The sequence below is a fragment of the Lissotriton helveticus genome, chromosome 6 (genome assembly GCF_964261635.1).
Source record: "Lissotriton helveticus chromosome 6, aLisHel1.1, whole genome shotgun sequence".
NCBI classification, from domain to species: Eukaryota; Metazoa; Chordata; class Amphibia; order Caudata; family Salamandridae; genus Lissotriton; species Lissotriton helveticus.
The window spans coordinates 1,337,026,665-1,337,050,916 of NC_136067.1; positions in this window are offsets into that span (position 1 = coordinate 1,337,026,665).

Sequence of the window (24,252 nt, forward strand, 5' to 3'; positions counted from 1 at the left end):
ATCAGTGATGTCACTGACCATGTCATGAATGATGTAATACGTGACATCATCAGCAGTGGATTGCGGGTGCGCGATATATAGTTAGTGCAACTAACTATATATGGAATTTCAATGGTTTTGTGTGAGTAAAATAAGGTTTTGTAAATGCGAATTCCTAACTATATATGGTCTATAACCTATGGTTTTTTCAGTGAATTTTCAAGGTTTTGTAAATGCTAATTCCTAACTATATATGGTCTATAACCTATGGTTTTTTCAGTGAATTTTCAAGGTTTTGTAAATGCTAATTCCTAACTATATATGGTCTATAACCTATGGTTTTTTCAGTGAATATATATATATACATACATATATAAACATATATCATCTGTATATCTATATAAATACAAACATAAATGCATGCATACATATACTTATATGCATACAGATGCATGTTATTTACATGAAAGTTGAAAAAACACTAATAAAAGCAAAGCTAAAAAGCCACCTCATTACAAACAGAATGGCTTTAACTTAAACGAGGGCGAGATCTATTGCATTTTCAATGCTTGTTTACTTTGGTTCCATCAAGAAGGCATTCAGATGTGTCACACATTTGCCATAAATTCTGAATGTTAGCACTCTAGTTGCACATTAGATCACTGTAGTAAAGCTACTGCTCACCAGGGACGTCTGCTGCTGGTATTCAAAGTGCATGTTTCAGTCTGCATGTCAGAATTTTTTTAATGAAATTGAAGAGGGTTTGAGAAGTCACTCAAAATGTGCCCTAATTTTTCTTTCTGCAGCACTAATCATAATTCATATGGCAAAATATACCCCCTCATTTTGTTCCTTTTTAAATTAAATGTTTTAAGAGTTACCACTTTATTCCAATCAAGATGGCTTCAGGTGTGCCATACCTTTGTAATAAGTAGGACTGTTAGCGCTCTAGTTGTTCTTTAGAACTCTCTGGGACATTCTGTCATTGGGCTATACTTGGGCTACATCTGGGTGATATTTGGGCTACATTTGGGCTCTTTTGTCTCTGGTGGCCATTTTGGGAGACTGCATGTCAGAATTTTTTAATGAAATAGAAGAGGATTTGAAAAGTCACTCAAAATGTGCCCTAATTTTTCTTTCTGCAGCACTAATAATACCTTCTATTGCATAATATACCCCCTCATTTTGTTCCTTTTTAAATTAAATGTTTTAAGAGTTACCACTTTATTCCCATCACGATGGCTCCAGGTGTGCCATACCTTTGTAATAAGTAGGACTGTTAGCGCTCTAGTTGTTCTTTAGAACACTCTAGGAGGCTGCAGTAGAACACAAAGGAATCAACTGACAGTCTCTGTCCTTGTTGGATGTACATGTTTTACTGAGAATGTCAGACTTCATTTTCACATGACTGAGAAAGATAATGTGAATTTACAGAAAATATGCTTTCAGTTTAGCTTATAGATCCCCTTCCAAACCACTGTGGGAAAATCATGAGATATTAGTTTTCTTTCAAACAATATTCATGATATCACAGCAGAAGGTTTTTTCACATGGTAAAATCACCTTAGAACCCACCACAATTCCTAAAACGAGTATGGTACCATCAACAAATGATTTATAATGTAACTAAAGTCCTAAAACCCTCTATTAACTACAATGCTTTTTAATGAGGTGCTATCATGTATATTGGTCCCAAGATGGCTGCCAACACTTCTTGGATGAAGTGCTGACAGCCAATCAGATCAGATGTGTGGTTAGGCTCCGCCCAGATATATATCTTTTTTTGAACCTAAATTACTCAAAATCCACTGGAGCACATATATTGAGACCTACAAAAGGCACATCGGGCTAACAGTCCCTACAATTTTGCCAAGTTTCGTGCAAATCCATTCAGCCGTTCGGGCTAAAAGTGAGGCCAACCGCCCTATGGAAAACTCAATGTTAAAAACACGTTTTGGGACCCCCCTTTTTTCTCGACCCCCCCCTGGACGAACCCCCCCCAATTTTCAGGGGCTGCTCAGAAACAAAATGTTCCATTTTCCTGAAAATTTCAGCCAATTCCGTCCACAAACGCCAAAGTTATTAGACATAGAATTTTCAAAAATCCCATAGAGAAAAAATCCTAACTATATATACCTACTGGCGACCGCCAGTAGGTAATATATATATATATATATATATATATATATATATATATATATATGTTTATCAAAAACCAAAGTCAATAATACACGCTCTCAGGACAAGAAAAGTAGTTTTGGCGAAATGAGTTGTGAATAAACAGCACCTTCTGGATTTGGTGACTACTTTTCTTGTCCTGAGAGCGTGTATTATTGACTTTGGTTTTTGATAAACATTGGATTACCGAAGTGTCTCCGCCGGCGCACACGCCACCTTTCCCGGGACGTGGAGATCCAGAAGGGGTAACTGGTTCGTGGATATATATATACTAGATTCATAAATACAAAAAGATAATATAGGTTGACAACTTCATCATGCCTAATTCCATGCTAGCAATATCAAACTTCCAAAGTTACCTTGTTTCCGTAGTTACTTAAGCTCATAGTACACCAACAGTACACCAAAAGTTCAACAAAAAATAATAATAATTAACAATTAAAAATCATATTGTCATGGAATCTGAGTATATATATATATATATACTATATATATATACTCAGATTCCATGACAATATGATCATTTTAATTGTTAATTATTATTATTTTTTGTTGAACTGTTGGTGTACTATGAGCTTAAGTAACTACAGAAACAAGGTAACTTTGGAAGTTTGATATTGCTTGCATGGAATTAGGCATGATGAAGTTGTCAACCTATATTATCTTTTTGTATTTATGAATCTAATGACCACTCTCCCTTTTCATCTTTCTAGAAATTTTGCTGTTGCAGAAGGAATATAACAAACCACAGATAGAAGATAGTGTTACGAGCACGACCACTCCACAAAAACTTACAAATGACTTATAAGAGCACGGGGTACTATTTTATAAATAAATAATTGGATATAAGATCATAGGGTGGAATTATAAGATCTTTAGATTGTCTATTTGCTTTTGCTTATATAGACTGTATGACTACTTAGTAATAATGGGCACAGATATAGGGATACGAGGGGAGAATCTGCAAGTAATAATGGATTAGGAATGATTCAATCCAATAAGAGATATAACTTACAAAATTGGGGGTACTATACCCGAATTAACTCCGTTATTTTCTCTCTTAGTCTTTCTGCTCCCCTCCTATTTCTTTCTCTTATCCCTACTGCCTTAATCTCTCTCTCTTATTTTTTCTTACATATCCCTTCTTTACCTTGCTATATTGGGTACTATACCATTATTCAAGCCTTCGCTTGAATATGCTCTAAATTTGTTACACCAAACAATGAATTACACCTAACACCGGGAAGATGTGCACTTTTTATTAATTTAAGTTCTAATTATATTTTGCACCGTTATAAGCTCTGTTTTCATCTTTCTAGAAATTTTGCTGTTGCAGAAGGAATATAACAAACCACAGATAGAAGATAGTGTTACGAGCACGACCACTCCACGAAAACTTACAAATGACTTATAAGAGCACGGGGTACTATTTTATAAATAAATAATTGGATATAAGATCATAGGGTGGAATTATAAGATCTTTAGATTGTCTATTTGCTTTTGCTTATATAGACTGTATGACTACTTAGTAATAATGGGCACAGATATAGGGATACGAGGGGAGAATCTGCAAGTAATAATGGATTAGGAATGATTCAATCCAATAAGAGATATAACTTACAAAATTGGGGGTACTATACCCGAATTAACTCCGTTATTTTCTCTCTTAGTCTTTCTGCTCCCCTCCTATTTCTTTCTCTTATCCCTACTGCCTTAATCTCTCTCTCTTATTTTTTCTTACATATCCCTTCTTTACCTTGCTATATTGGGTACTATACCATTATTCAAGCCTTCGCTTGAATATGCTCTAAATTTGTTACACCAAACAATGAATTACACCTAACACCAGGAAGATGTGCACTTTTTATTAATTTAAGTTCTAATTATATTTTGCACCGTTATAAGCTCTGTTTGATGAATGTTAAACACCGAGTCTTTCTTCCTTTGCCACTATGTATTTTGTTATATCAGCTGATGAACTAATGTGGTGGTCATGTGACCAAGAGCCTGTGAGCTCGAAACGCGTCTTGTTTTGCCCGATTAAAATATTCTAAACCGTACCTGGCTGGTGTGGATTGTCGTCCTTTGAGGAGTGAGGAGGATTCTGTATATATATAGATATATATATATATATATATATATATATATATATATATATATATATATATATATATATATATATCCACCGAATCGGCTCTCAAACATGCAAACCCCTGGCGCTCCACTCTCCAGTGCAATACTCCTCGGCAGAGCCAAGCCTTAATTTATTTCACACACCTCTTCGACTGAAGAAATGAGTACGCACTCATAAAGGTTCTCTTCTTCTTTTTCCCAAGATTTTATTTCGCAGTTGTTAACCAGCGTATTCACAAATCATGATTTGCGAATACGCTGGTTAACAACTGCGAAATAAAATCTTGGGAAAAAGAAGAGAACCTTTGTGAGTGCGTACTCATTTCTTCAGTCGAAGAGGTGTGTGAAATATATATATATATATATATTCACTGAAAAAACCATAGGTTATAGACCATATATAGTTAGGAATTAGCATTTAAGAAACCTTTTTTTTACTCACACAAAACCATTGAAATTCCATATATAGTTAGTTGCACTAACTATATATCGCGCACCCGCAATCCAGTGCTGATGATGTCACATATTACATCATTCATGACATGGTCAGTGACATCACTTATGACATCACTGATGACATCTCAAATGACATCACTGATGACATCTCAAATGACATCACTGATAACATCTCAAATGACATCACTGATGACATCTCATTTGACATCAATGGTCACATCACTGATGATATCATTCATGTGACAATACAATGCATCTCCTCACACTTTAATATAACCTCTGTTACACCCAGTGTTAAATACAGAATATAATTGTTTAAACCATTGACACACCAATACTAGTTACTACATACGCACTCGATGATTCCTATGTCTACACACACATTCACTCATTCACCCATACAATCATTCATACATACAATCACTCATCTTTACAACACTATCATATGCACTCATACACCTATACAGACACTCACACTCTGCCACTGATCCATGGAGTTACTCACACACCTAGTCAGTCCTGTAAAGAATCAATCACACTTCCATTTTCTAATCTATACAGTTAAACATAGAGTACCTTACATTTTCAAACATATACTAACACATACTTACTCTCTTATACAATCATTGATACAAGAACACATTGATCTGCACAGAGTCAGACATCTCCCAGCCAGCCACACACACACTCAGTCTCCCATACAAATACTTGGACAATCAATCAATAACCCATATAGTTACTCATATAGCTACTGATCAACACATGCAGCACTTTACAGAACAACAGACATAATGATGCACAAATTAAGACAGTTTAGTCACTAACCCATGCACTCAGTGAGACACATTTAATCACTTACTCATTCATAAAGTCAGTCACGCACCTACTAAATCTTTTATTTAGGCACTTCTACATCTACTCATTTTTCAATATGTAAAACATATTTAAACTTTACAGAAACACACAGTCAATGGACGATGTCATCAGTGATGTCATCAGTGATGTCATTTGAGATGTCATCAGTGATGTCACTGACCATGTCATGAATGATGTAATATGTGACATCATCAGCAGTGGATTGCAGGTGCGCGATATATAGTTAGTGCAACTAACTATATATGGAATTTCAATGGTTTTGTGTGAGTAAAAAAAAGGTTTCTTAAATGCTAATTCCTAACTATATATGGTCTATAACCTATGGTTTTTTCAGTGAATTTTCAAGGTTTTGTAAATGCTAATTCCTAACTATATATGGTCTATAACCTATGCTTTTTTCAGTGAATATATATATATATATGTATATATATATATATATTCACTGAAAAAACCATAGGTTATAGACCATATATAGTTAGGAATTAGCATTTACAAAACCTTGAAAATTCACTGAAAAAACCATAGGTTATAGACCATATATAGTTAGGAATTAGCATTTAAAAAACCTTATTTTACTCACACAAAACCATTGAAATTCCATTTATAGTTAGTTGCACTAACTATATATTGCGCACCCGCAATCCACTGCTGATCATGTCACATATTACATCATTCATGACATGGTCAGTGACATCACTGATGACATCACTGATGACATCTCAAATGACATCACTGATGACATCACTGATGACAACATCCAGTGACTGTATGTTTCTGTAAAGTTAAAATATGTCTTACATATTGAAGAATGAGTGGATGTATAAGTGTCTGGATGAAGGATTTAGTAGGTGCGTGACTGACTGTATGAGTGAGTGATTAAATGTGTCTCACTGAATGCATGGGTTAGTAACTAAACTGTCTTAATTTGTGCATCATTATGTCTGTTGTTCTGTAAACTGCTGCATGTGTTCATCATTAGCTATACGAGAGGCTATATGTGTTATTAATTGGTTGCCCAAGTATTTCTATGGGAGATTGAGTTTGTGTGGGGGTGGCTGGAAGGTGTGTGACTCTATGCATAGATGTGTGAGCAGTTTATTCACTAGGTGTATGAGTTCAAGAGTGCATGTGGAAACAGCTACATAGGCAGTTGACTGTGTGCATGAGTGTATTGATGAGTGAATGGATATCTCAATGCTACATGTCATAGTAAGTACATATGTAAAACACAGTACATGTGAGAGTTGGCATATATAAATAACTGTGCATGAGAGCCACTGAATGAGTGAGTGGTTGTATCGATCATTGTGAACTTGTATCAGGGATTGTATAAGAGAGTAAATATGTGTTAGTATATGTTTCAATAAGTAAGGTGTGTTTAACTGTATAGTTGAAGAAATGGAGGTGAGATTGTTTCTTTGCATGACTGACTGGGTGTGTGAGTAACTCCATGGATGAGTGGCAGTGTGTGAGTGTCTGTATACACTGAGTGTATCTAAGGTTATATTAGAGTCTGAAGAGGTTTATCGTATTAGCACAAGAATGATGTCAAATGAGATGTCATCAGTGATGTCATCAGTGATGTCATTTGAGATGTCATCAGTGATGTCATCAGTGATGTCACTGACCATGTCATGAATGATGTAATATGTGACATGATCAGCAGTGGATTGCGGGTGCGCAATATATAGTTAGTGCAGCTAACTATATATGGAATTTCAATGGTTTTGTGTGAGTAAAATAAGGTTTTTTAAATGCTAATTCCTAACTATATATGGTCTATAACCTATGGTTTTTTCAGTGAATTTTCAAGGTTTTGTAAATGCTAATTCCTAACTATATATGGTCTATAACCTATGTTTTTTTCAGTGAATTTCAATGGTTTTTTAATAGCAAATATCATAAGCTGTCGAATGTCAAGTACGTGGTAAGTGAAAACATTTTCGTGTTTATGCACACTGATCTGCTTTGAATGGTGCCCCCCCCCCTCATTTCTATTAGGAGTACTCTCTCTTTGCAGATAGTGAAAGGTAGTTAACGCAGGCCTTTGCCCCCGTTGTAATCCGTCGTGCCTGCTTCTCTCTCCATTTGATTGATTGTTATCCAAGTATTTACTGTTTTAGAATTAGTTCTCTTTGGTTCATTCTCTATTTACAAACAAACACAGAGTCGCAATACTCTGTTTAGCCTTTGCAGATAACGAAAAATCGTGTAAAAAAAAAGAAAAGGAATCGAGCAAAATCAGTAGGCCACTAATGGGATCTCTTTTTGACCTCGCTAAAATAGAAACATTAGGAACAACCCCTCATGACAAATACAAAACTAGTGAGATGAACTGAACTCCACACAATGATGGCTGCAAAACAGCTCGGCTCCGCCACCCACCCCGCCCAAAATAACGATAAAGAACGGCTGCCATGATTGGTTGCGGAATGACCACGACGGAGCTACGAAATGGTGCTGCTCTCATGCTAACCCCAGCTTCAGTCTGAAACATCCAGAAACACTGTAGACTACCAATTCGATCAGTTCCGGTAGCGCCCCAATGTAACCCGGTAGAGAAGAACTAGCCCTCCCCTCTTTGACTGATGGTTCTTGTTGCCTGTCCCTTCTGTTGTCATTTAACAGAACTATTTAGCCTGCTGAAAGGGGTTGTGTTCCGACCGCTGGTTGGTGGAGACATTTTGACTATATTCTGGACCTGCGTTGTCGCGTAATGCGTCATATGACGCGCCGCGTTAGCGCATCCGGAAGTCATCCGGGGCGCGCAGCGCGTAACGTAAGCATAACAAGTCATGTGACTTGTTAATAAAACTTTTCATTGGTTCATTTTACTTTTCTTATTGTAATGATGAAAGGCTTGGTCATATGACCTAAAAATTACGCTTTTCATTACTTCCGAACATTATTTTTTCTTAAATATATGTTATAATGTTCCAGGCTAATGTACTTTCCCGGAAATTTTACAACTGTCCTGCAAGTAAAATATATTCTTTTTTCGAGAAAAAGAGCGTTTCTTCGTCCCATGACGGAGCCGTTGAGCAAAAGAGGGTCGACCTGCTGTCTTAGTCGCCGATACGCCTGAATATGAGATTCTTATCGATCACTTTATGTTGCAGGAATAGAAAACACAACAGCCCTTGACCATTTATCTTTACTGCGTTCCTTCGTATTATACCTTTTACCCTTCATGTAATTGGTCTGCTTTATTTCACTTGCCTTTTAATGATTCTAAAACAGTCACTATTATTAAAAACTTTACCAATGTATATACTACTACCATGTTTTCTTTTAAAAACCTTTATTGTGAAAATTTCATTATACAAATACGAGCCTATAACCACGTGGGCCTGCCACAGAGCAAACTGTAATCGTATATGATGAATAGACATTTACACTGTAGAGGAACGTAACGGGCGGGCCATTAGGTTGCAAGAACTAAGGTGTCTAACAGTTACGGAATCGGTGGACGTACATTTTATAATTAAAATACGACAGGGCCAGTTACAATAAAATTATCTAGATATACATTTGCGGGCAAGTACCATGGGTGACGTTAATTCGAACTTTCAACAGTACAGTAATCAATAACACATCAGAACTTAATATCAATAGGGATGTCGAAATAGTCAATCAATTCTCGTCCCCGCCCGCCATGTGCTTCAAAACTGCATACGTATCTCGTGATTTCAAGGTTCTGCAACCAGTACACAACAAGGAGTTACGAGTCCCATTTATTCCGGCGCCATTTTGGGCGAGGACGGGCAGGTCCAGGATATAGTCAAAATGTCTCTACCAACCATCGACTATGATGATGTTTATATGCTGTATTTATTAGAGTAACACTCATCTGTCCACATGAAATTAATTTGCCACAATCTAAACATGTCATTTTAATCTTTCCAAAGTTCTTCTAAATATTTGGGACCGTTTCCCTTGCCTCTGAAGCTCTCAGTGCCACTTCTTTGATGAATGTACTAGCAGGTCAGGGGTTCTCCTCCAAATCTCTCTTTTATGCAGCACTATAATTAATTGGTGCCACCTCTCCATATGACGATGCATGGTATAGTTACCACAACTATATTTTTTTTCGGTTCCTCTGGAGAGTTCATCGTGGCAGATGAAGCGTGTAACGTACCGGGCATTTACCTTTTTTTGCATGTACAGGAAAGGAAAAAAAAATCGAGCGTCCGAGTTCTAAGGTGTCCCAGGGCCATTTTAGTGGACCAGGCCCAAATCCAAAGAACAGGCCGCCATTTTGAGAGTCCTCTTGCAGCCGCCTGTCGCTGTAGCATCAAGAGCAGCCGAAACTCAGCTGAATGGCAACTGAAACGGTAAAGGGGCGCCCCACTACAGCAGACGAGCCTCCACCTAGGAAGGCCCATTCACGCCGGCTCCCCCCCCCTTCGGGCACCCCACGCCGTTATTCGGAGCAGTATTGTAGGATGGCCACACCAGTGCGGCAACTTGCTAGACATCACCTCGGTGGTAACCGAATCTCAACGCCTTGTGGTGTCTTCTATTCAAAAAACATTGTTATGCTGCCTTCGACCTATTCGCCGCAAGTGCGCACACAACTCAACTGCATAGCTTGCTAGACACCACCTCGGTGCCATCCGGATCTTGGAATCTCAGCACCTTTTGGTGTCTTCTCTTCAGAAAATATTGTTGCGCTGCCTTTGGCCCCATTCGCACATCAGTCCGCTACTGACGCCATCTCACAGGCTAATGGGGCGCCCCACGCCGACTTTCAGCATTGTAGAATGACCACACCAGTACAGCAACTTGCTAGACACCACCTCGGTGCCATCCGGATCTTGGAATCTCAGCACCTTTTGGTGTCTTCTCTTCAGAAAATATTGTTGCGCTGCCTTTGGCCCCATTCGCACATCAGTCCGCTACTGACGCCATCTCACAGGCTAATGGGGCGCCCCACGCCGACTTTCAGCATTGTAGAATGACCACACCAGTACAGCAACTTGCTAGACATCACCTCGGTGCCATCCGGATCTCGGCGCCCCACTGCAGATGAAGTGCCTCTCAACTATGAAACCACCACGGTGACATCCGGATCTTGGCGCGTTGTGCTGCCTTCGGCCTATTCGCACATCGGTCCGCTACTGACGCCATCTCACAGGCTAATGGGGCGACCCACGCCGAGTTTCAGCATTGTAGGATGACCACACCAGTACAGCAACTTGCTAGACATCACCTCGGTGCCATCCGAATCTTGGCATCTCAACGCCTAGTGGTATCTTCCATACAAAAAATATTGTTACGCTGCCTTTGGCCCCATTCGCACATCAGTCCGCAACTTAGACATCACCTCGGTGCCATCCGGATCTTGGCATCTCAGCGCCTTGTGGTGTCAGTCAGAAAATATTGTTGCGCTGCCTTTGGCCCCATTCGCACATCGGTCCGCTACTGACGCCATCTCACAGGCCAACGGGGCGCCCCACGCCGACTTTCAACATTGTAGGATGGCCACAGAAGTGCGACAACTTACTAGACACCACCTCGGTGCCATCCGGATCTTGGCGCGTTGTGCTGCCTTCGGCCTATTCGCACATCGGTCCGCTACTGACGCCATCTCACAGGCCAACGGGGCGCCCCACGCCGACTTTCAGCATTGTAGGATGGCCACACCAGTGCTGCAACTTGCTGGACACCACCTCGGTGCCATCCGGATCTTGGCGCGTTGTATTGCCTTCGGCCTATTCGCACATCGGTCCGCTACTGACGCCGCCTCACGTGCCAACGTATTTTCTCCGCATTTTATACCCTATGCCGCATAACAGGTCATGTGACTTGTTTATAAAACTTTTCATTGGTTCATTTTACTTTTGGTTTCCTAATGATGGAAGGCTTGATCATATGACCTAAAAACAACACTTTTCATTGGATGAAAACTTTTTTTTTTTTTCCCAAACGATGAAAGCCCCACCTTGTTTCTGGATGTTTCAGACTAAACTGGCGTCAGCATGAGAGCACCACCATCTCGTAGCTCCGTCGTGGTCATTCCGCGAGCAATCATGGCAGCCGCTCCCCACCAGAAGCCTGCAGGAGTCGGGGCCCCCAAAACTTTTGATGAATTCTCAAGGCGGAGGGGACGCTTTCGAGAATGGGGTCCAAGACCTAGCAGACAAGCGTCCGATTTCCAAGGTGTCCCAGGGCCATTTCAGTGGACCAGGCCCAAAAAGGAAAGAGCCTGCCGCCATTTTGAGAGTCCTGTGACAGCCGCCTATCGCTGCACCGCAAGAGTGGGCGCAACTCAGCTGAATTGCGGCTTTTGACACAGTGGACCAAAAACGGACGGAATGGCAACTGAAACGGTAAAGGGGCGCCCCACTACAACAGATGACACTCCACCTGGAGAGGCCCGTTCACGCCGCCTCCCCCGGGGCGCCCCACGCCGTTATTCGGAGCAGCATTGTAGGATACCAAAACCAGTGCGGCAACTTACTGGACATCACCTTGGTGCCATCGTTCTGCTGCCTTGGAACTATTCGCACAACAGTTTGCTACTGATGACCCACCCCCCGCGACGCCCCACACCGTTATTTGCTGGGTGGCAACTTACTAGACATCACTTTCGTGTCATCTAGATTTCGGCGCGTTCTGCTGCCTTGGAACTATTCGCACAACAGTTTGCTACTGATGACCCACCCCCCGCGACGCCCCACGCCGGAAATCTGGACGTTGTGCTGCATTGGGACTATTCGCACAGCCGACCGCTACTTCGTTGTTTTTCCCTAAAAATGTTTATATGTTATTACTATTTTTGTTTTCTTGTATATATTTATAAATTATTAAAGTTTTATAATCTTACTACTTTGTCGGAGTGCTATATATTTTTAATGTGACACATAATTGTAAAAACTTTGATGTACAAAGAGTCATCCCTGGAATCTTCCGCTTCACGCTCGGTCCTCTCCCCAATCACAATACAGGATGGTTTTCAGATAATAGCAACGCTTCTGCTGTGACGGATCTCATCGAGTGTGGGCCTTGATCTACTATAACTCCTTTGAAGAGGGGTGATTCTTTACAGCTGTGGCCATAAACTACATCTGCAGGGCTAGCTGATAGCCTAGGACCGGCCTAGACAATCGGACACAGAGGAAAAGGAGTGTCAGAGGGTGCGGTAGTGAATAGGGCGAAAGGGAGGTGTCGGGCGGGCACAGGGTGTGATTCTCAGGGAAGAGCAGCGCAGATGGGGGGAGGTTTATTACCCATGCATAAGACAGAGAGCGGGGGTGACCACTGCCTGGGTGAGATGCTTGCGAGGGTGGGGAGCCATGCTAAGGATCGACAGCGTGCACAGAGTGGGTCTGGTCAAGGCATCTAAAATGGCTGCCGTGCACGACAAAAGTGTGGCATTTGAAAAAAGACAAGATGGCGCAGACAATGTTTTTTAACACTTCCTGATTTCCTTCGAATCGAACGTTAACAGACGTTGGGGCATATTACCAAAGTTAAGCGATATTTATCCCTAACGATGCATTGCAAAGATTTTTTTACCGTCAGAAATTATCGCAGATAAACCTTGCTATTATCAAGGTTTATCGCAAATACGATAAAAAACGACCGCAATGCATTAATATCGCTGAAAACTCAGCGATATTCATGCATTACCGAGCTAATGCTCTTAGCCATGTTATCCACCTCCCATTGCATAACATGGCTAAGAACTGCTCAGGGCAGCTGTTACTTTTTGGAGATATTCGCGCTTATCTCGAATATTTCCAAAAGTTGATAATAGGAGATAGCGATGTTAGCGACTGTTTCCAGTCGCTAACATCTTGGCATGCCCACTTTGCATGTCATTAGTGATAAATATCACTCACATGCAAAGTGGGGCCCAAGATGGTCGCTATCTCCTACTAGCCGTCGCTAACTGGTGTTAGCAACAGCTAGGTAATACAGATATAATTTTATCTCCGCGAAGCGGAGCGCTGTTACAGATATATATCTTGTTTTTGAACGTTAATTTCTCAAAATGCACTGAAGTACATATATTGAGACCTAGCAAAGGCACATCGGGCTACCAGTCCCTAATATTTTACCAAGTTTCGTGCAAATCCATTCAGCCGTTCGATTATTATTATTGTTGTTTTTTTTTGCCCCGCGGGGCCCTTTTTAAACCTCCACATCAAACCTAGGGGGTCAGCGAGGATCTACTATGCCCCCTTATGGTCATTTGCCCCTTCGCTTTGGCCTCCTCTTGTCTCTCGATCCTACCGAGAGACAAGATGGCGGCCGCTACGTACTGTTTGGAATGTTTACAGACACCGGAGAGCCAATCAGCTTCGCTTCGCAAAGCTCCGTAACGCGAAAAGTACGCGAAGCGGTGCGCTGTTACAGATATATATCTTTTTTTGAACGTTAATTTCTCAAAATCCACTGAAGCACATATATTGAGACCTAGCAAAGGCACATCGGGCTACCAGTCCCTACAATTTTGCCAAGTTTCGTGCAAATCCATTCAGCCGTTCGATTATTAATATTATTTTTTTTTTTTGCCCCGCGGGGCCCTTTTAAAACCTCCAAAAACAATCGCACAGCTAAATGCGCACAATTGCATAATTATTTCTCAATCTTTTCAATGTTCATCCATTTCAATCCAAGGTTTTCCAATTTTTTAGTTCTTATTCTTCTGTCTCAGTTTGAGTCCACACGCATAAGTGTATATGCTATTTACGAGTTTTTACTGTTCAAACCATGTCTATCCAGACTTTAAGAATGAGCAGGACTAAAGCATAAATTCATTTCAGGCAGCGTTTATTGAACAAATACCCAATGCATTTCGGGCTTGACGCCCTTCTTCGGGGGTCACTGTAAACAAATGAAAATAACCACAATCACAAACTGAGTTATCCACTTCAGTATGGCATTACCACTGCTAACCCAATATTAACTAATACTGTTGCATGATCCCAAAGAAACATTTATACATTTAAAATACTTTCCGCTACAAATCTATGCATTACGAAAGTGCCTAAATAACATGCAGTTTCCTTAATTTGATTTTCCTTCTTTAAATCCTTGCCACATGCCTATTTTGCGCGCAGTCAAAACCTCCATTTATGCTTTAGTCCTGCTCATTCTTAAAGTCTGGATAGACATGGTTTGAACAGTAAAAACTCGTAAATACACATTCACATTTTATAAGTGGCACATTATCTGGCATACCATTGTTTTTTTATATTCGGTAACATGACTGTGTATTACCTTGAATGTTTAAATCCATTTGAACTGCATTTGAACTGCATTATGGGAGCAGCAGTGTTTTCTGAACAACACTTAACAAGTAACACCGGGAGGGCGGGTGATCTGAACCTTGAGGTTAATTGGGTAGTTGCAATCATGTGTTTATAAGAGCGCGATTCAGGGAGGGAGTGTAATGGGAAGCTTAAACGGAGGAAGAACGCACGGTTTTTAACAAACAGCAGGCAGGTACGTGATTAGTTTAGTGCACTGCAAAGGCAGGGTCCGTGGCACAGAGTATAAAGGGTGTAGTGAGGTTAGAGAGAGCGGTGAAATTGTGGGTTAAGCCTCGGCTATTTGTATACGGTTTATCACTTAAGGGTGTATGCTGAGGGTTTTGAACACGGAGAGGTCTCGGAGGGGTACACTGGTAACACACTGCGCAGGAACATTTGAGAGGCATTGTGAAGAACTTGCACGTAAGTGATTAGGTGACGGGGAGGACTAACTGCTTGTAGAATCGTATTTAAGGCACTGGGTGACGTGGAGGTTTTGACTGCGCGCAAAATAGGCATGTGGCAAGGATTTAAAGAAGGAAAATCAAACTAAGGAAACTGCATGTTATTTAGGCACTTTCGTAATGCATAGATTTGTAGCGGAAAGTATTTTAAATGTATAAATGTTTCTTTGGGATCATGCAACAGTATTAGTTAATATTGGGTTAGCAGTGGTAATGCCATACTGAAGTGGATAACTCAGTTTGTGATTGTGGTTATTTTCATTTGTTTACAGTGACCCCCGAAGAAGGGCGTCAAGCCCGAAATGCATTGGGTATTTGTTCAATAAACGCTGCCTGAAATGAATTTATGCTTTAGTCCTGCTCATTCTTAAAGTCTGGATAGACATGGTTTGAACAGTAAAAACTCGTAAATAGCATATACACTTATGCGTGTGGACTCAAACTGAGACAGAAGAATAAGAACAAAAAAATTGGAAAACCTTGGATTGAAATGGATGAACATTGAAAAGATTGAGAAATAATTATGCAATTGTGCGCATTTAGCTGTGCGATTGTTTTTGGGGCTAGATGTAGCTCCCACTACAGTGAAATTGTTAAATTTAGTGCCATTAGGGCATGGCACAAGACTCAATCAGCACGCAAGCTTGAGAAAAAGTAATAAACTTTGAGAATTTGGATTAAGAGGTGTGCATCCTGCCCCCTATTTACAGTGCCTTTTAAAACCTCCACATCAAACCTAGGGGGTCAGCGAGGATCTACTATTCCCCCTTATGGTCATTTGCCCCTTCGCTTTGGCCTCCTCTTGTCTCTCGATCCTACCGAGAGACAAGATGGCGGCCGCTACGGACTGTTTGGAATGTTGACAGACGCCGGAGAACCAATCAGCTTCGCTTCACAAAGCTCCGTTGCGCGCAAAGTACGCGTCCTGGGACGCTGCCCGGTCCGCTGTTACAGATATATATCTTTTTTTAAACGTTAATTTCTCAAAATCCACTGGAGCACATATATTGAGACCTACAAAAGGCACATCGGGCTACCAGTCCCTACAATTTTGCCAAGTTTCGTGCAAATCCATTCAGCCGTTCGGGCTAAAAGTGAGGCCAACCGCCCTATGGAAAACTCAATGTTAAAAACACGTTTTGGGACCCCCCTTTTTTCTCGGCCCCCCCTTGACGAACCCCCCCCAAATTTTCAAGGGCTGCTCAGAAACAAAATGTGCCATTTTCCTGAAAATTTCAGCCAATTCCGTCCACAAACGCCAAAGTTATTAGACATAGAATTTTCAAAAATCCCATAGAGAAAAAATCCTAACTATATATACCTACTGGCGACCTCCAGTAGGTAATATATATATATGTATATATATATATATATATATATATTTACTGAAAAAACCATAGGTTAGAGACCATATATAGTTAGCTGGACATTTTATTGACATAGAACCAATGAAATTCCATATATAGTTAGTTGCACTAACTATATATCGCGCACCCGCAATCCACTGCTGATGATGTCACATATTACATCATTCATGACATGGTCAGTGACATCACTGATGACATCACTGATGACATCTCAAATGACATCACTGATGACATCACTGATGACATCTCAAATGACATCACTGATGACATCATCTAGTGTCTGTGTGTTTTTGTAAAGTTTAAATATGTTTTACATATTGAAGAATGAGTGGATGTATGGAAGACTGAGTGTGTGTGTGGCTGGCTGGGAGGTGTGTGACTCTGTGCATATCAATGTGTACTTGTATCAGTGATTGTATAAGAGAGTAAGTATGTGTTAGTATATGTGTGAAAAGTATGGTGTTCTGTGTTTAACTGTATAGATGAGGAAATCGAAGTGTGATTGATTCTTCACACGACTGACTAGGTGTATGAGTGCATTAGTGTTGTAATAATGAGTGACTGTATGTATGAGTGATTGTATGGGTGAATGAGTGAATGTGTGTGTAGACGTAGGAATCAGTGAGTGCGTATGTAGTAACTGGTATTGGTGTGTCATGATGTCATCAGTGATGTCATTTGAGATGTCATCAGTGATGTCATTTGAGATGTCATCAGTGATGTCACTGAAGTATGGTGTTCTGTGTTTAACTGTATAGATGAGGAAATGGAAGTGTGATTGATTCTTTACAGGACTGACTAGGTGTGTGAGTAACTCCATGGATGAGTGGCAGTGTGTGAGTGTCTGCATAGGTGTATGAGTGCATATGATAGTGTTGTAATAATGAGTGACTGTATGTATGAGTGATTGTATGGGTGAATGAGTGAATGTGTGTGTAGACGTAGGAATCAGTGAGTGCGTATGTAGCAACTGGTATTGGTGTGTCATGATGTGATGTCATTTGAGATGTCATTTGAGATGTCATCAGTGATGTCATCAGTGATGTCACTGACCATGTCATGAATGATGTAATATGTGACATCATCAGCAGTGGATTGCGGGTGCGCGATATATAGTTAGTGCAACTAACTATATATGGAATTTCATTGGTTCTATGTCAATAAAATGTCCAGCTAACTATATATGGTCTCTAACCTATGGTTTTTTCAGTGAATTTCATTGGTTTTTTAAAAGCTAATATCTATAGCTGTAAAATATATTCTTTATTACGTGACGTATCACGTAGCCACGTGAGACGCCTCATGACGCGTCGCATAACCGTGACGTATCAGCTCTGCAGCGCAAACAAAACCCGTAACGTAAGCGTGCCGGAGCACGCTTACAGATATATATATTTTTTTTAACCTTAATTAGACAAAATCCACACGTGCACATATCTTGAGGCCTTGCAAAGGCACATCAAACAAACAGTCCCTACAATTTTGCCAAGTTTGCTGGAAATCTATTCCCTTAATTTTTTTTTACTGTTTCTCTTGGTTTTCCCCTTGTTACGCTTACCGGGACGCTACCCGGTACGTGAACCGGACGCTCCAAAAACACAAGATGGCGGACTCCCGCTACGCTGCCGGTTAGCTGCCCGGTTCGCGTACCGGGAAGCGCCTCTACCGCGAAAAATCGCGGGGGACTTTAATATCCCCCTCATCAATCCTAGGGGGTCAGGAGGGGTTTACCTTGCCCCCTTTCCTTCATTTCCCCCTTCTTTTTTCACCACATCTTGTCTCTCGAACCTACCGAGAGACAAGATGGCGGCCGCTCCGGACTGTTTACAATGTTGACAGCTACGCTGCTGGTTAGCTGCCCGGTTAGCTGCCCGGTGAGCTGCCCGGTGAGCTGCCCGGTTTGCGTACCGGGACGCGCCTCTACGGCGTAAATTGTTTTTTATTTTTTGCCCCGCGGGGCACTTTAATATCCCCCTCATCAATCCTAGGGGGTCAGGAGTGGTCTACCTTGCCCCCTTTCCTTCATTTCCCCCTTCGTTTTTCACCACATCTTGTCTCTCGATCGTACCGAGAGACAAGATGGCGGCCGCTCCGGACTGTTTAGAATGTTGACAGACACCGGAGAGCCAATCAGCTTCGCTTCGCGAAGTTCCGTTACGCGTCAGGTACGCGAACCGGGGCGCTAACCGGAGCGCTGTCACAGATATATATATTTTTTTAAACGTTAATTTCTCAAAATCCATTGGAGCACATATATTGAGACATAGCAAAGGCACGTCGGGCAAACCATATCTACAATTTTGCCAAGTTTCATGTAAATCTATTCAGCCGTTCGAGCTAAAAGTGAGTCCAACCGCCCTATGGAAAAATTAATGGGAAAAACGCGTTTTGGGACCCCCCTTTTTTCTCGGCCCCCCCTTGACGAAACCCACCCAAATTTTCAGGGGCTGCTCAGAAACAAAATGTGCCATTTTCCTGACAATTTCAGCCAATTCCGTCCACAAACGCCAAAGTTATTAGACATAGAATTTTCAGAAATCCCATAGAGAAAAAAACCTAACTATATATACCCACTGGCTATCGCCAGTAGGTAATATACATATATAAACATATATAATCTGCATATCTATATAAATATAAATGCATGCATACATATACATATATGCATACATATGCATGTTATTTACATGAAAGTTTTAAAAACACTAATAAAAGCAAAGCTAAAAAGCCACCTCATTACAAACAGAATGGCTTTAACTTAAACGAGGGCGAGATCTATTGCATTTTCAATGCTTGTTTACTTTGGTTCTATCAAGAAGGCATTCAGATGTGTCACACATTTGCCATACATTCTGAATGTTAGTACTCTAGTTGCTCATTAGATCACTGTAGTAAAGCTAGTGCTCACCAGGGAAGTCTGCTGCTAATCATGGTTTGCAGCCATTTTCCCGCATTTTTTATCCCGCAGACTTTCAGTCCGCATACCATTATCCCGCAAGGTCATTGACCTCGCATACCATTATCCCGCATTTTTTCAAAACGCATGTGCATTTATCGCGCATGCCTTTACAAAGAATTACGTTTTAAAGGCATGTATGGTAAATGCATTTGCGTTGTGAAAACCACGATGACGAGAGAGGTAAGTGGGTTTGTGTTAATTTTTTTGTGGGTTAGTGATTGTGTAGTGTAGTGTAGTGTTGTGTAGTGTAGTGTTGTGTTAGTGTAGTGTAGAGTTGTGGTGGTTGTTTAGTGTAGGGTCATGCTGGGGGTAGTGTTTTAGGGTTTAGGGTTGTGTTGTAGTGTTTGCGTAGTGTAGGGTCATGCTGGGGGTAGTGTTTTAGGGTTTAGGGTAGAGTTGTAGTGTTTGCGTAGTGTAGGGTCATGCTGGGGGTAGTGTTTTGGGGATTAGGGTTGTGTTGTAGTGTTTGCGTAGTGTAGGGTCATGCTGGGGCAAGTGTTTTAGGGTTTAGGGTAGTGTTGTAGTGTTTGCGTAGTGTAGGGTCATGCTGGGCGTAGTGTTTTAGGGTTTAGGATAGTGTTGTAGTGTTTGCGTAGTGTAGGGTCATGCTGGGGGTAGTGTTTTAGGGTTTTGGGTAGTGTTGTAGTGTTTGCGTAGTGTAGGGTCATGCTGGGGTGTAGTATTTTAGGGTTTAGGGTAGTGTTGTAGTGTTTGCGTAGTGTAGGGTCATGTTGGGCGTAGTGTTTTAGGGTTTTGGGTAGTGTTGTAGTGTTTGCGTAGTGTAGGGTCATGCTGGGGGTAGTGTTTTAGGGTTTTGGGTAGTGTTGTAGTGTTTGCGTAGTGTAGGGTCATGCTGGGGTGTAGTGTTTTAGGGTTTTGGGTAGTGTTGTAGTGTTTGCGTAGTGTAGGGTCATGCTGGGGTGTAGTGTTTTAGGGTTTTGGGTAGTGTTGTAGTGTTTGCGTAGTGTAGGGTCATGCTGGGGGTAGTGTTTTAGGGTTTTGGGTAGTGTTGTAGTGTTTGCGTAGTGTAGGGTCATGCTGGGGGGTAGTGTTTTAGGGTTTTGGGTAGTGTTGTAGTGTTTGCGTAGTGTAGGGTCATGCTGGGGGTAGTGTTTTAGGGTTTTGGGTAGTGTTGTAGTGTTTGCGTAGTGTAGGGTCATGCTGGGGGTAGTGTTTTAGGGTTTTGGGTAGTGTTGTAGTGTTTGCATAGTGTAGGGTCATGCTGGGGGTAGTGTTTTAGGGTTTAGGGTAGTGTTGTAGTGTTTGCGTAGTGTAGGGTCATGCTGGGGGTAGTGTTTTAGGGTTTAGGGTAGTGTTGTAGTGTTTGCGTAGTGTAGGGTCATGCTGGGGGTAGTATTTTAGGGTTTAGGGTAGTGTTGTAGTGTTTGCGTAGTGTAGGGTCATGCTGGGGGTAGTGTTTTAGGGTTTAGGGTAGTGTTGTAGTGTTTGCGTAGTGTAGGGTCATGCTGGGGTGTAGTGTTTTAGGGTTTTGGGTAGTGTTGTAGTGTTTGCGTAGTGTAGGGTCATGCTGGGGGTAGTGTTTTAGGGTTTAGGGTAGTGTTGTAGTGTTTGCGTAGTGTAGGGTCATGCTGGGGTGTAGTGTTTTAGGGTTTTGGGTAGTGTTGTAGTGTTTGCGTAGTGTAGGGTCATGCTGGGGGTAGTGTTTTAGGGTTTAGGGTAGTGTTGTAGTGTTTGCGTAGTGTAGGGTCATGCTGGGGGTAATGTTTTAGGGTTTAGGGTTGTGTTGTAGTGTTTGCGTAGTGTAGGGTCATGCTGGGGGTAGTGTTTTAGAGTTTAGGGTTGTGTTGTAGTGTTTGTGTAGTGTAGGGTCATGCTGGGGGTAGTGTTTTAGGGTTTAGGGTAGTGTTGTAGTGTTTGCGTAGTGTAGGGTCATGCTGGGGTGTAGTGTTTTAGGGTTTTGGGTAGTGTTGTAGTGTTTGCGTAGTGTAGGGTCATGCTGGGGGTAGTGTTTTAGGGTTTAGGGTAGTGTTGTAGTGTTTGTGTAGTGTAGGGTCATGCTGGGGGTAGTGTTTTAGGGTTTAGGGTAGTGTTGTACTGTTTGTGTAGTGTAGGGTCATGCTGGGGGTAGTGTTTTAGGGTTTAGGGTAGTTTAGTTGTTTAGTGTATGCTAAAGGCATATTCGTTCTAAAAGTTTTCGTTATTTTAATTTGCGGCCTAATGGTACATGCGGGATTTTTTTTGCGGACTGATGGTATGCGGGATTTCGTCATATATTCGCTAATCATACTTTCTATGGCAAAATGAACCCCCTCATTTTGTTCCTTTTTAAATTAAATGTTTTAAGAGTTACCACTTTATTCCAATCAAGATGGCTTCAGGTGTGCCATACCTTTGTAATAAGTAGGACTGTTAGCACTCTAGTTGTTCTTTAGAACACTCTGGGACATTCTGTCATTGGGCTATAGTTGGGCTACATCTGGCTGATATTTGGGCTACATTTGTTTTTTTTGTCTCTGGTGGCCATCTTTGGGCTACATTGGGCTACATTGGGCTACATTGGGCTACATTGGGCTACATTTGGGCTCCAACATATATATAGCCCAATGTAGCCCAATATATATTTTTCAAAGTAAATTTTCGTAAAAACCACTGGAGCCTATATCTTGAGACATAGCAAAGGCACATCGGGCTACCAGTCCCTACAATTTTGCCAAGTTTGGTGTAAATCCATTCAGCCGTTCAGGCTAAAAGTGAGGCCAACCGCCCTATGGAAAATTGCATGGGAAAAACACGTTTTGGGACCCCCCTTTTTTCTCGGCCCCCCCTTGACGAAACCCCCCCAAATTTTCGGGGGCTGCTCAGAAACAAAATGTTTCATTTTCCTGAAAATTTCAGCCAATTCTGTCCTCAAACGCCAAAGTTATTCGACATAGAATTTTCAAAAATCCCATAGGAAAAAAATCCTAACTATATATACCTACTGGCTATCGCCAGTAGGTAATATATATATATATATATATATATATATATATATATATATATATATATATATATATATATATATATATATATATATGCAGCAGCTGCAGCCTCCCAAAGCTCCGTGTAAAAACGACCAAGGAAAACCACACGAATCCAATATAGATGAAGGCACGAAGTTTTATTTAAAAGTTGAGCTTAACGAATCTGACGCGTTTCGGGCATCCGCCCTTGCTCACAGACAGTCAGTAAGTAAGAACAACCACGTTTAAATACCCAGTGCATCACAGTTTTTTTTCTCAATTGACATTTTTTTCTCTTTCTCTAACAATGCACCATGTGACAATAGAGGTAAAGGATATACTACATTTTTAGTACTATGAAGTCTGTTTTCCAAACAAATTATTATTCACGGTATATTTTTCACTAATATTGAAAATGGTTAAAATCCACATTCTTTGAATATGACTCCATTGTTTTTTAGAAATGAATCTGACAACCTGCAAAAAGTGGACCAGACACTAAGTAGGGTATATATATATATATATATATATATATATATATATATATATATATATATATATATGTATATATATATATATATATATATATATATATATATATATATATATATAAATTAACTGAAAAAAACAAATGTTTTAGGAATTTTATAGTTTGGCTGACATTTCACTTGTACAAGACCAGAGAAATTTAATGGTTATAGTTACCTGAGATAACTATAATCCGCACCCCCCTCAATGCACTGCTTTTTACCGCACATGGTACATCACTGATGACATCATCCAGTGACTCTGAGTGTTTCTAAAAAGTTTATGAGTGTTAAATATGCATACCAAGGTGTATTGGTGAATCAGTTGGTTTATGGGTGCCTGATTGGATGATTCAGTGGGTGAGTGAGTAAGTGTATAATTGATTAATTAGGTGTCTCAGTGAATGTATGGGCATGTGACTTGCTGTGTGAAAGGTTTTTTTATTTTAAGGAAGGGGGCTGTGTGGCCTCCATTCCCATGGCACTTTTGGGCCCCAGGGACCCCATTCCCAGGGGTCAGACCTTAATCCTTTTTTTAAACAAAATGGGAAGGGGATCCTGCACGGCTCCCATACCTCGGCTGATATTGCCCCGGGGACCCCATCCCCGGGCATGGCCAGGTCAATGCTCTTGCTTCCATGAAGCGAAGCATTGCTTGCTATAGCTTGGCGTGAACTGTGCTTCCGCTAAGCCATAGCAAACCGCAATGTCCTAGGAGTGGGCACCCCAGGACATTGCTGGAGCTGGCCCTAGGGAGTGGCAGTCTTCAGAGCCATTTACGGCTCCAGGAGGGGGCCTCGTGGCCCCATTTCCATGTTTAAAATAGCCCTGGGAGGTGGCGTCCCCAGGGCTATTGGGACCCACACAGGCCCCTGCATCTTTATTAGTTATTGCCCCGGGACCTGGCCCACCAGTGGGCCTAAAGAAAACAAAGTGCGGGAGCACGCGCCACGATATTTTTTTAATTTTCAGACAGATTTGTGGATCAGCCACGACTCCCGCCAAAAATTAATTTGGCCCTGTGGGACCCCCTGAACAGGCCTAGGTGGTCAGGGTGTTTCTACCCTGACCCCTTTTCTTGTTTTTT